This window comes from Meleagris gallopavo, chromosome 2 (genome assembly GCF_000146605.3).
Source record: "Meleagris gallopavo isolate NT-WF06-2002-E0010 breed Aviagen turkey brand Nicholas breeding stock chromosome 2, Turkey_5.1, whole genome shotgun sequence".
In the NCBI taxonomy this organism is placed as follows: Eukaryota; Metazoa; Chordata; class Aves; order Galliformes; family Phasianidae; genus Meleagris; species Meleagris gallopavo.
The window spans coordinates 99,230,512-99,241,459 of NC_015012.2; the positions used below are offsets into that span (position 1 = coordinate 99,230,512).

A 10,948-nucleotide genomic window follows, 5' to 3' on the forward strand; every position below is an offset into this window, starting at 1 on the left:
CACTGGAACAGGCTGCCCAGGGAGGTTGTGGAGTCTCCTTCTCTGGAGATATTCAAGTCTTGCCTGGACGCCTACCTGTGCGACCTGGTGTAGGGAACCTGCTTTGGCAGGGGGGTTGGTCTCGATGATCTCTAGAGGTCCCTTCCAACCCCTACAATTCTGTGATTCTGTGATTCTGGACAGATCAGGATATGTGGTTTATTGTAGGGTCAGTGGCTGACAGAGTATTTTTATTTTCCTTTCCAATGTGCATGTGAATTATAAATAAAGCTGCTGTATTTTCTATAATTAAGGCATTAAATTCAACCTCTGTCAAAGGGTATTATGATTAAAATTGTGTGATTCGGGTTCTTAAGGTACTGAAATTGACCTACTTCTTTCTTCTGCTGGATTTTCATATATCTTTTGGGAGTAGAAAGGAACTTCATACATAGCCACAATTTTGTCTGCTTTGTACTTAATATGGATCATTCTGTCTTTGCTAAAAGCTTTAAGAATTCATTTCATGGGATACACTTAAAATACATGAAATACATTGGCTTCATTCTGAAAGCTCAGTCACATCTTTGTTGTTAAGATAGAAAAATGGTGAAAGTCAGTTGCAGACTTCATGTGATAATTAACTGCAACTAATAGCTTAAAGCATACAGAGCTCCCCTAGGAAACAGGAGAGCCAAGTCTGAATTACCCTTCAGCCAAAGTGGGTTCAAACATGCCTCTCCCAGGTCGGCTCTCACCCAAAACTCATCCCTTTGATGTAACCATGTCCATAGACACAAATTAGCAAGGAATAGTTTGCTGAGACAGATCACACAGGTGTCCTACAGACACAACTAGCATTTGACTAGTTTGCCTTGACTTGTCCACAGTCTTCTTACAGTCCCTGATAGTGTTGTAGTCTCACAGTCTGCTGCTTTTCAGTATCTAAAGGGGGGCTCTAGGAAGGAAGGGGACAGACTTTTTAGCAGGATCTGTTATGGTAGAACAAGGGGAAATGGTTTCAAACTAAATGAGGGGAGATTTAGACTGGATATGAGGAAAAAACTTCTTATGATAAGACTAGTGAAGCATTGGCACAGGTTGTCCAGAGAGGTGGTGGATGCTCCATCCCTGCAGACACTCAAGATAAGGCTGGATGGGGCTTTGAGAACCTGATGGAGCTGTAGGTGCCCTGTTCATCACAGGGCAGTTGGACTCAAATGATTCTATGATTTCTATCCCAGTGCTGAACATCCTTAAGCATCTCACTACTTTGAATGTCTTGCAAACCAATCTTCTTATTACTGATGAAATTCTAATATCAGTCTGGGTAGCCTGAAGATCATGGGAAGGAAACTGGACTGCCCTTTTTAGCCACAGGAGATTCATACTAAAAAAAATAAAAATAAAAAAATCCAAAACAAGACTCCTAGGTGCTCCTGAAGGATGTTGTGGGGCTGCACATATTTCATTTGGAATCTGAAAACAGTTTATTGAAAACAGCTAGTCCATGAACGTGGGTTTTGATTTTGCTGATGCCTGAAGCAGAATTAAGAAGGTAGACCAGTCATACCAAGTATCTTGAATATAGTCTCAGACTGCAAGTACAATACTATCATTAACAATCAGAGCTTATATTGTCTAGTGTTTACAAAGGACCTGGTTATGTTTGGGAATCGTCACAACTCTTCTCTCATTACCCATTTCATACGCTCCTCCATCTCTCTTTTTAATTTAAGGTGCAGACATACATCTATTGTGTCATCTAATCTTAGAATATGTGCAGTTTCACGAGTAGTTCCTACCCAATAGACAGCACACTTCTAGTAGAGACCTGAATTTTGCCTTTTGTCCCAGGCAGGCAGGATAAGCTATTTCCCCTAGGTGCTGACATTTCTTGAATGCAGTGTGTGCATCACAAAGGTAAGATGTCAGTAATTATTATAGTCAGTGAAGTTTAAAGAATACTCAGGTCTATTGGAGGCTTTCAATATACTTCAATTTCTCGAACACACAGAAGGAATGCAAATGTTTCCAATGGAAGTAATCACACTGCAATATTTTTAGATCTATGTAGCTCAGTCCTTTGGCTATTTTAGGTTCTTAAGATCACATTGAATTTGGCCCTAAATCTTTAGGTTATAAATAATTCTCAGGTCAAGATGATTTATTCTTTTTTCCTAGTGAATCACCTTCAGATTTGAATGAAGTACAGTTACACAGCAGGAGAAGGGAACATTGCATTGTTGATAGAGCATTTATTGTCTGAATTTCTGTGTCAGGGCATGCATTAAATTACTAATATTGCCAATGCCATCTCTGGAACCAAAAGTGCTGAGTAACATTTGTGATTGAAAAGGAATGCAATTCTAGTTCTCCTCTTCAAGCTAACACAAAGTTTCAGAAAGCCAGTACATCAGGTTATTCTGACTGGAATAGCCACCATAAAAACAATGATATTTGTTTTGATATTTGATATTTGATTATACATGTGCACATATACATTGCATAAGCATAAAATTTGTGTATTTGTTTATGAGTATCAGTGTGTTTAACTATCTGTTTCAGTACATGCACATAATATAATCAACTCTCACACACTCTTTCGGTTTCCAATTTTCTGCAAATGGTTTGATAACAAAGAGTTTTCAGAAAATCCTTGACTCACTATGAAATGTAAAACTCAGAATATCTTATCCATGACAGCCTTCTTTCACAATACCCATTTTTTCATATGTTGTGGCTATAACGATAGACACTGGATCCAAAGCACCTTGCATGGTATTGACAATTTTCATCAGCTTATAATATGATATTGATAATATTGAAAGGAGTTATTTGGGAAAAGAGGAGTTAAGAGACAGACAGAATTTTTTCATAATCTAAGAGAAGTTCTGCTGCAGAGCCAGCAGCAAATGTGGTGGGGGTTGGGTTCCAAAAAAGAGTTTACAGTATTTTTTTTTTTTTTTCCTAAATCCAGTTTTTTTTTTTAATATAATTTTTTCATGGCTTTGTATACTTTAAGAAATGGGGAGAAAGACTCTCTTACATTTACAATAGATCTTAATAGTTGCAAAAATGTGTACCAGTTGTCCAGAGCTGGTTTGATTATCAAGGACTGGAGAAAGATACGTGACAACCTGAGACAACTCTCTACATATCACTAGGCCATTGATATAGTGTTTGTGAAACAGACATTTTGGCCATGAGGCAAATATTTTATTTTCAAAAGAGATTTGTTTAACATCACTATCCTAAGAAACATTTCATCTCTTCTTCCCAGAATTCTGGGTTCTAGAGTTCAGAGTTCTTCCCAGAGCTGGCTGATATGGTTGCCAAGTCACTCTCCATCATATTTGAAAAGTTGTGGCTTTCAGGCGAAGTCTCTAGGGAGTAGAAAAAGGGAAATGTCACTTTCATTTACAGGAAAAGGAGGAAGGAGGAGCCAAGGGACTACAGGCCGGTGAGCCTCACCTATTTGCCTGGGAATGTCATGGAACAGATCTTCCTGGAAGAGTCTTGGGTCATATCAACCATTGGCTACTAGCAATGTTCAAAGGGTTTTGTAAGTATCCAAAAGCATTTTTTCTATCCCTTTCTTGGAAGGCAGGAAAATGAGACAGAAAAGATGCCACAGAAACTCTTGCTGTTTCAGGAGGGAATCCTTAGCCCTGGGAGGATCATTTGTTAACTCATAAAATAATTCCCAACTGTGACCTCAGATAGCAGCTGGAACATAAGAACCTGCTATTTAATAAGGTGAATCATATGAGATCTTTTGGCTTTTCCCTCAGAAGTTGCCTGGGAAGAATTAACACCAGAAGATAAACACATGACTAAGCAGTATTTTCAGGTGCATCAAGAATTTAGAGGCTGTTTTTCCAATCTCCTTTCCCTGTTTTCCTGCACCACTCAAGGCAGGAGGTAAAAGAGGTTAGGTGGGGGGGAAGGTGTTTTTACTTTGTTTTTTGTTTTCACCGCTTTCATCTATTCACAATAAGCAACAAATTGTATTAACCTCCCCACACTGGCTCTGTTTTGCCCATGACGTTAATTGGTGAGTGATCTCTCTGTCTTTATCTCAACCTATCAGCTTTTTCTTCATTAAATTTTCTCCTCCTTTCCATCTGAAGAGGAGGGTGAGAGAGCAGCATGGTGGAGCTGAGCTGCCCAGCCATATTAAAATCCTGTACATTTAGAGGTTCATGTGGGAGCAGTGCTTGAAGAGCTACGGCCTATGGGAAGCCCACATGGGATCAGTTCAGGAAAGACAGCATCTCATGGAGGAAGGACCCCATGTTGGAACAGGGACAGAGTGACAGAGTGATGATGAAGGAGCAGAAGAGACAAAGCATTAGGAACTGGCTGCAGCCCCCATTCCCTGTTCCCCTGCGCTGCTTTTAGTTCTCACTGCTCTTATTTGTTATTAGTAGGCAATAAATTACAATTTTCTCACTTGTTCTCAGTATGTTTGGCCTGTGACAGAGATTGGCTAATTATATCCTTGTATTTATCTTAACCCATGATCATTTGTTTCATTACATTTTTCCTCTTGCTTACTTCAGGAGGGGAAATGAGGGAGCAGCTGTGTGGTACTTAGCTGGCCACCAGTGTGAAACCACCACAGCATCATCCTGTACTGGTTGTATACTAGGCACTCCTTTCACCAGAATTTTGAAAACCTTGCATTAGTTTTGAGGAAAATGGTATCTGATACATATAGCCACGTCAGCAAACATAGTGAGTGCACCATATTTGGTTAGCAACAGGAAGACTATAACCAAATCTGTATTGGGATACAGCCATAGCCTTCTTGGGATAATGCCTTTTCAGTTGCACAGGATATAGTTCCTTTTGTAACACATCTTGCCTCTGATAGCACCACCCTTCTGTTGGCCTTTGATGTTGACTGCATACTCAGATTACACAGCAACTGAAAGTGTCTGAAATTGATTTCAATTAAGATGCTACAAAATAGGGTGGAGAAGTGTCTTAAATTGTTAGCAACAACATTTAATGAAACTGTTTTTATTAGTTAGCTCAACAATTCAGAGTACTGTATCCTACATCTGGTTTCTTAATGGTCATTGTTTGAACAACTCAAGCACCTAGAAAGGATTCATCCCTGCTACCCATTCTGCCAGGCTGCTGCATTCAATTTTGTATAAGAGGTAAGTGCTGGAACCAGTAGGTAATTTGTAGCATAACTAAAGTGAGGCACTTCTGACTTCCTTCAAAACCTCAGAGGACAATAGCCTTTTCCTATCTGCATCTTACTAGGGTTCCAGGAGATGAAATTAATTGCAATAAAAGATGCTGAGTTTTGCTGATTAAGAGTTCAGTATAGATGAAGGATAATTAACTAGCTTTTATAAAGTGTTTTGAAATCCTAGTGTGATTCAGTGGTGATATTTAGAAGAATGTGTTTGCTTCTTTCTCCAAGTAGTGTTTCCTTCTGTGTATTTTGTCGTTTCTGCAAATCTTTACGCACACACTTACTGTTAAGCACATAAGCTGTTTCTTTCAAGTTAATTGGAGTATGTGCATTTGTGGGAAATAGAATTCCCGTTAGATACTCCATAAATATCACCGTTTTTTGTATAGTTATGTAATAACATGTATTTATTAAATCAAATTAATACAATTAACCATTTACTTTATTACTTGAAAGAAGCTAAATTTTAAGAATGTTTGCAATTATCTTGAATATCATATCCCACTTTCCTCATGCACGTATCAATTTTCCACTGAAAGCTTTAGGCTGTCAGTGGAAATCTAGGCTATTCGAAGACATGAGCATTATTTATATTTGTTTATATTACAAAAGATCCTGAAAGTCTGACTCACAGACAAAATCTCTTTAAACTAAGCAACTATAATGCCAGAACAAATTGCATTCCCTGCTCTTGTCTGCTTCAGAGGCAAGTTAAAAAATGAACCAAAAGTATTCATTCTTGGATAGAAGGGTCGAAGTAAGGACCTGGGAGGAATGAAGAGACATTGCCTTGATATAATTAATACCAGACAGGGACACCAAGGGCAAAAAAAAGCTTCTATAAGAATGTCAGTAATAAAAGGAAAAGAAAGGAAAAGTATAGAAAATATGAGCCCTCTCTCATATGAGGGAGATGAGAGACCAGATTACCTGAGATATAGAGAAGGCTGAGATACTCAATGACCTTTTGCCTCAGTCTTCACCAACAAGTGCTTTAGTCACACTGCCCAAATCACAGAATGCTAAAGCAGGGGCTAAGATGATGAAGAACAATTCACTGTGGGGTAAGATCAGTTTTGAAACCATCTAAGGGACCTCAAGGTGCACAAATCAATGGGAAATAATAAGGGGTGTCCAAAGCTCCTGATGGAACTGGTGAAAGAATTTGTTAAGCCCTGCCCATCATATTTGAAAGTCATGGCAGTCAGTTCCCACTGACTGGAAAAGGGAAAATAGTATCTCAATTTCTAAAAAGGGAAAAAGGAAGGCTTGGGGAACTACAGGGTGGTCAGTCTCATCTCTGTGCCCAGAAATATCGTGAGCAGATCCTCCTAAAAACTAAGGAGTTGCTAAGGCATATGTGATGGGTGATGGGCAATATGGCATCACTAAGGGCAAAGTGTGTGTGAGACAAATTTGATGGCCTTCTATGTTGGGCTTACAGCACTGGTGGATAAGATAGAGGCAATTGCTATCATCTACCTGGACTTGTGTGAAGAGACATTTGATATGTCTCTCATGACATCCTTGTCTCTAAACTGAGGAGAAATGAATTTGAGGTATGGACCTCTTGGTGGATAAGGATTTGGCTGGATAGCAGAATTCAGAGTTGTGGCCAATGTCTTCATGTCTAAGTAGACAGCAGTCACAGAATAACCGAAGTTGGAAAAGACCTTCAAGATCATCCAGTCCAACCATCCATCTATCACCAATAGTACTTGCTAAACCATATCCCTCAACAAAATCCTAACATTCCTTGAACATCTCCAGGGTCGGTGACTCCACCACCTTCCTGGGCAGCCCATTCCAGTGCTTGACCACTCTTTCAGAAAAGTAGTATTTCCTAATGTCCAGCCTAAATCTCCCCTGGTGCAGCTTGAAGCCATTCCCTCTAATTCTATCACTAGTTACACGAGGTAAGAGGCTGAACCCCAGCTCACTACCTTCAGGTAGTTATAGGGAGCGGTAAGATATCCCTGAGCCTCCTCTTCTCCAGACTGAACAATCCCAGCTCCTTCAGCTGCTCCTCATAAGACCTGTGCTCCAGACCCCTCACCAGCTTTGTCGCCCTTCTTTGAACTCGCTCCAGGGCCTCCATCTCTTTCTTGCAGCGAGGAGCCCAGAACTGGACAAAGTACTGGAGGCTTGGCCTCACCAGAGCTGAGTGCAGGGGGACAATCACTTCACTGTTCTGCTGGCAGCACTGCTTCTGATGCAAGCCAAGATCCCCTTGGCCTTCTTGGCCACCCTGGCACACTGTTGGCTCATTTCAGCTGAGCATCAATCAATACCCCCATGTCTATTTCCTCTACACAGTCTTCCGGTCACTCTGCCCCAAGCCTGTAGCGTTACCTGGAGTTGTTGTGGCCAAAGTGCAGGACCCAGCATTTGGCCTTGTTGAACCTTATCCCATTGGCTTCAGCCCAGCTATCCAGCCTGTCCAGATCCCTCTGTAGGGCCTCGCTACCCCCAGGCAGATCGACACTTCCAGCCAACTTGGTGTCATCTGCAAACTTGCTGAGGGTGCACTCAATGCCCTCATCCAGGTCATCAATAAAGATACTGAAGAGGACAGGCCCCAGCACCGACCCCTGGTGTACACCACTTGTGACCGGTCACCAGCTGGATTTAGCTCCATTCACTACCACTCTCTAGGCCCGGCCCTCCAGCCAGTTCCTTATCCAGCCAAGAACGTCTCTGTCCAAGCCACAGGCTGCCAGCTTCTGCAGGAGAATACTGTGTGAGACAGTGTCAAAGGCCTTGCTGACGTCTAGGTCAGCCTTTCCCTCAACAGCCTTTCCCTCGTCAATCAGATGGGTCACTAGATCATAGAATGATCAATGATGATCTGTCATGGTATGCTTGGTAGCAGTCATGGTCAATGTTTAGGCACTGGTATTGGGACTGACTCTGTTTAACATCTTTGTCAGTGATGTGAACAGTGGGATTGAATACTCTCTCAGCAAGTTTGCCAATAACACCAAAATGATCGGTGGGAGCAATATGCTAGAAGGAAGGGATGACAGCCAGAGGGACCCTGACAGACTTATGAGGCGAGACCATGAAAACTAGGGCCAAGTGCAAGATCCTGAACCTGGGCTAGGGCAGTCCTGAACTCAAATACAGGCTGCCAGAGAATGGGTTGAGGGGAGCCCTGAGGTTGATGAGAAGCTAAATATGACCTGGCACTGTGCACTTCCAGCCCAACCATATGCTGGCCTCCATCCAAATAAGCATGGTGAGGTGAAGGAGGTGACTGTCTCTCTCTAGTCCACTCTCATGAGGCTCTACCTGATGATCAGAGGACTGGAGCACCTCTCTTATGAAGACAGACTGAGGGAACTGGGCCTGTTCAGTCTGAGAAGAGAAGGCTCTGGGAAGACCTTATAGTAGTCCTTCCAATAAAGGAAAGCTACCAGAAAGCTGGAGGAGTGTAGTGATAGGACAAGGGGTAATGTCTTTAAAAGTGGGAGATTTAGGTTAGATATAAGCAGGAAGTTCTTCACCCTCTGGGTGCTAAGACACCGGAAAGTAGCTCAGAGAAACTGCCTCATCACTGGAAGTGTTCAAAGCCAGGCTCAATGGAGCTTTGGGAAATCTGGTTTAGTAGGACATGATCCTGCCCATGACAGTGGGGCTGGAACAGGGTGGTCTTTAAGATCCCTTCCAAATCAAAGCATTCTATGATTCTGTGATCCCAAACTCACAGTCAACATGTGAAAAGAAGGTAAAAGGCAGAAATTTTGCAGATGAACAGTAAAGAAGCTTGAAAGGCCAAGCAATTAGTTTTGATGTATGCCTTCGCTGATAAGGGAAATTTACCATTGACATCAGTTCTGTAGGGACTTTATCTTTGAATCTGAAGAGTGTGCTTACATATTCACTTACATTTACATACTACTTCCATTTTCATAGCCTGAGATAATATAGAGACCTCAGTATTTTGATTGTAGAAGTAGCTGTGGAATTACATTAGAAAGATAACACTACATTTATCTGATGCTAGATGCCAGCAGCTATAACTCATCTCATTGAAGTATTCTGAAATTTTACATCAGGTGTCAAAAGACCTTTGCTTTTTTTTTTTTCTACAGGAGGATGCACGTTTTATCACCAGCCCCCACCTACCCCCCACCTTTAAAACAGCATTTTACTTTTAAAATAAGAACCATCCTAGCCCCCACCTTTAAAACAGCATTTTACTTTTAAAATAAGAACCATCCAGCTCATGAACCATTGGCAAATAACATTTCTTCTTGATTGATTCTGCAACATAATCTCAGTTAAGTGTAGCATGACCAGTTAATTGAAAACTGCTTTCCATTTAGAATTCACTCTCTGCTAGTCAATGATAAATAATTATTTCATCTGGCTCATTTCACATAATAAACTTTAAACACTCAAGCCTGTCACTGACTTTAAAAAAGCAAAGATATTATTCTGTATTCCACAGCTTTCCAGTACTCTTTATTTTATGTTTCATTCTCCTCTTTTATGACACTTCTTTACTCTTAAATTGCACTTATTCAGACAAATGGGTGAGACTGCATATTTTATCTGTCCTTCCTTATTTCCCTGAAGATTGTTCCTTATTTGAAATATATTGAAAAAACTGAGTGAACTCTTTGACTCAGCTATTGTGGTGCAGGTGCTATAAACCTGTGAGGGTACATTTTGTTTTCAGAACTGAAATGATCACGTTAGTATCTGGGAATGAATAGAAATGAACTATGCAAAACAATCAAATTGAGAAACAGATATTGAAAAAATTTGTATTTTGTATTATCACCTTCAATGCTTCATGCTAGAGCAATTTTCAAGTCATCTGAGACCAAATTAGAGCCATATAAAATACCCTGTTAACATATGAAATGAGAAGATGCAGTTCTTATTGTATTTCACTTTGAGACTTCAGATTTTCTTCAGTACTCAGTAACAAGGTACAGGGTGACATCTACTTTCCAAACTTACCAGAACTATCAAGTCTTCATTCTGGAGTTGCTCTTCCTGTTTGTATTTCTATGATTAATGACTATGCTATAGGTGACATTTAAATATTTAAATGCACGACTGCAAAATTTTTATGTCTTATTTCTTTGCTTTTTGCATGTTAAATTGATTTGCTCTTTTTTCTTAAGTTTGCAGTGCAAGCATTTTAGAGACTTACCTTCAATTGACATTCACTCTCCAAGTAGCTTTATGGCACTACTGAAATTATTTACAATAAAATGCAATCACATACTGAGGTACTGGTTTTGTTTTACATTCACTTTGTTGCTGAGAATTGGCAGACCAACATGCAAAACAGGAATCTCAGCTCAACTACTTGATTTAAGCTGAGTTGAATTTATGCTTCAAGGAAGAAAATAAAATCTAAAATTCTGATTCCTTAAGCCGTCTCAGATGATTTATTGTAATATATAAAAAAAGAGAGACTTTAAACTGTAATATGGTTAGTGATTTGCATTTGATGGGAAGAGATAATAGCTGAAGAGCTCAATGGAGTGATATTCACATCATCCATTACATCCCCTTCTCATCCAATGTAATCAAAGCCCTATGTAAATTGGCTCATTACTGGGAATGTTATGACGGTAAAGGTTGAAAAGAAAGAATGCTAAGCCCCTTTTCTCAGACATGGCACACTTTTGTTTTGAGCAAAATGTTTAGCTTTCTTTTTTATTTAGGTACATCATCAAGTTTGTCTTCCGTACAGAAAGAGGACCTTCTGACATTCAGGTGGAATAGATAAAA

The 10,948-nt window shown here is 40.2% G+C and overlaps 1 long non-coding RNA gene across 2 annotated transcripts; it reads left to right on the top strand.

Moving 5' to 3' along the window:
• Positions 1 to 2,626: 2,626 nt before the first annotated feature.
• LOC104910007 lies at positions 2,627 to 10,948 on the top strand. Of its 2 annotated transcripts, XR_004159010.1 has the most exons (5): positions 2,629 to 2,760; positions 3,406 to 3,544; positions 3,774 to 3,903; positions 5,015 to 5,150; positions 10,882 to 10,948. It is a non-coding gene; the product is annotated as an uncharacterized LOC104910007 (long non-coding RNA). The 2 variants fall into 2 exon arrangements; XR_002112575.1 differs by having other exon boundaries at positions 2,627 to 2,760; positions 3,774 to 5,150.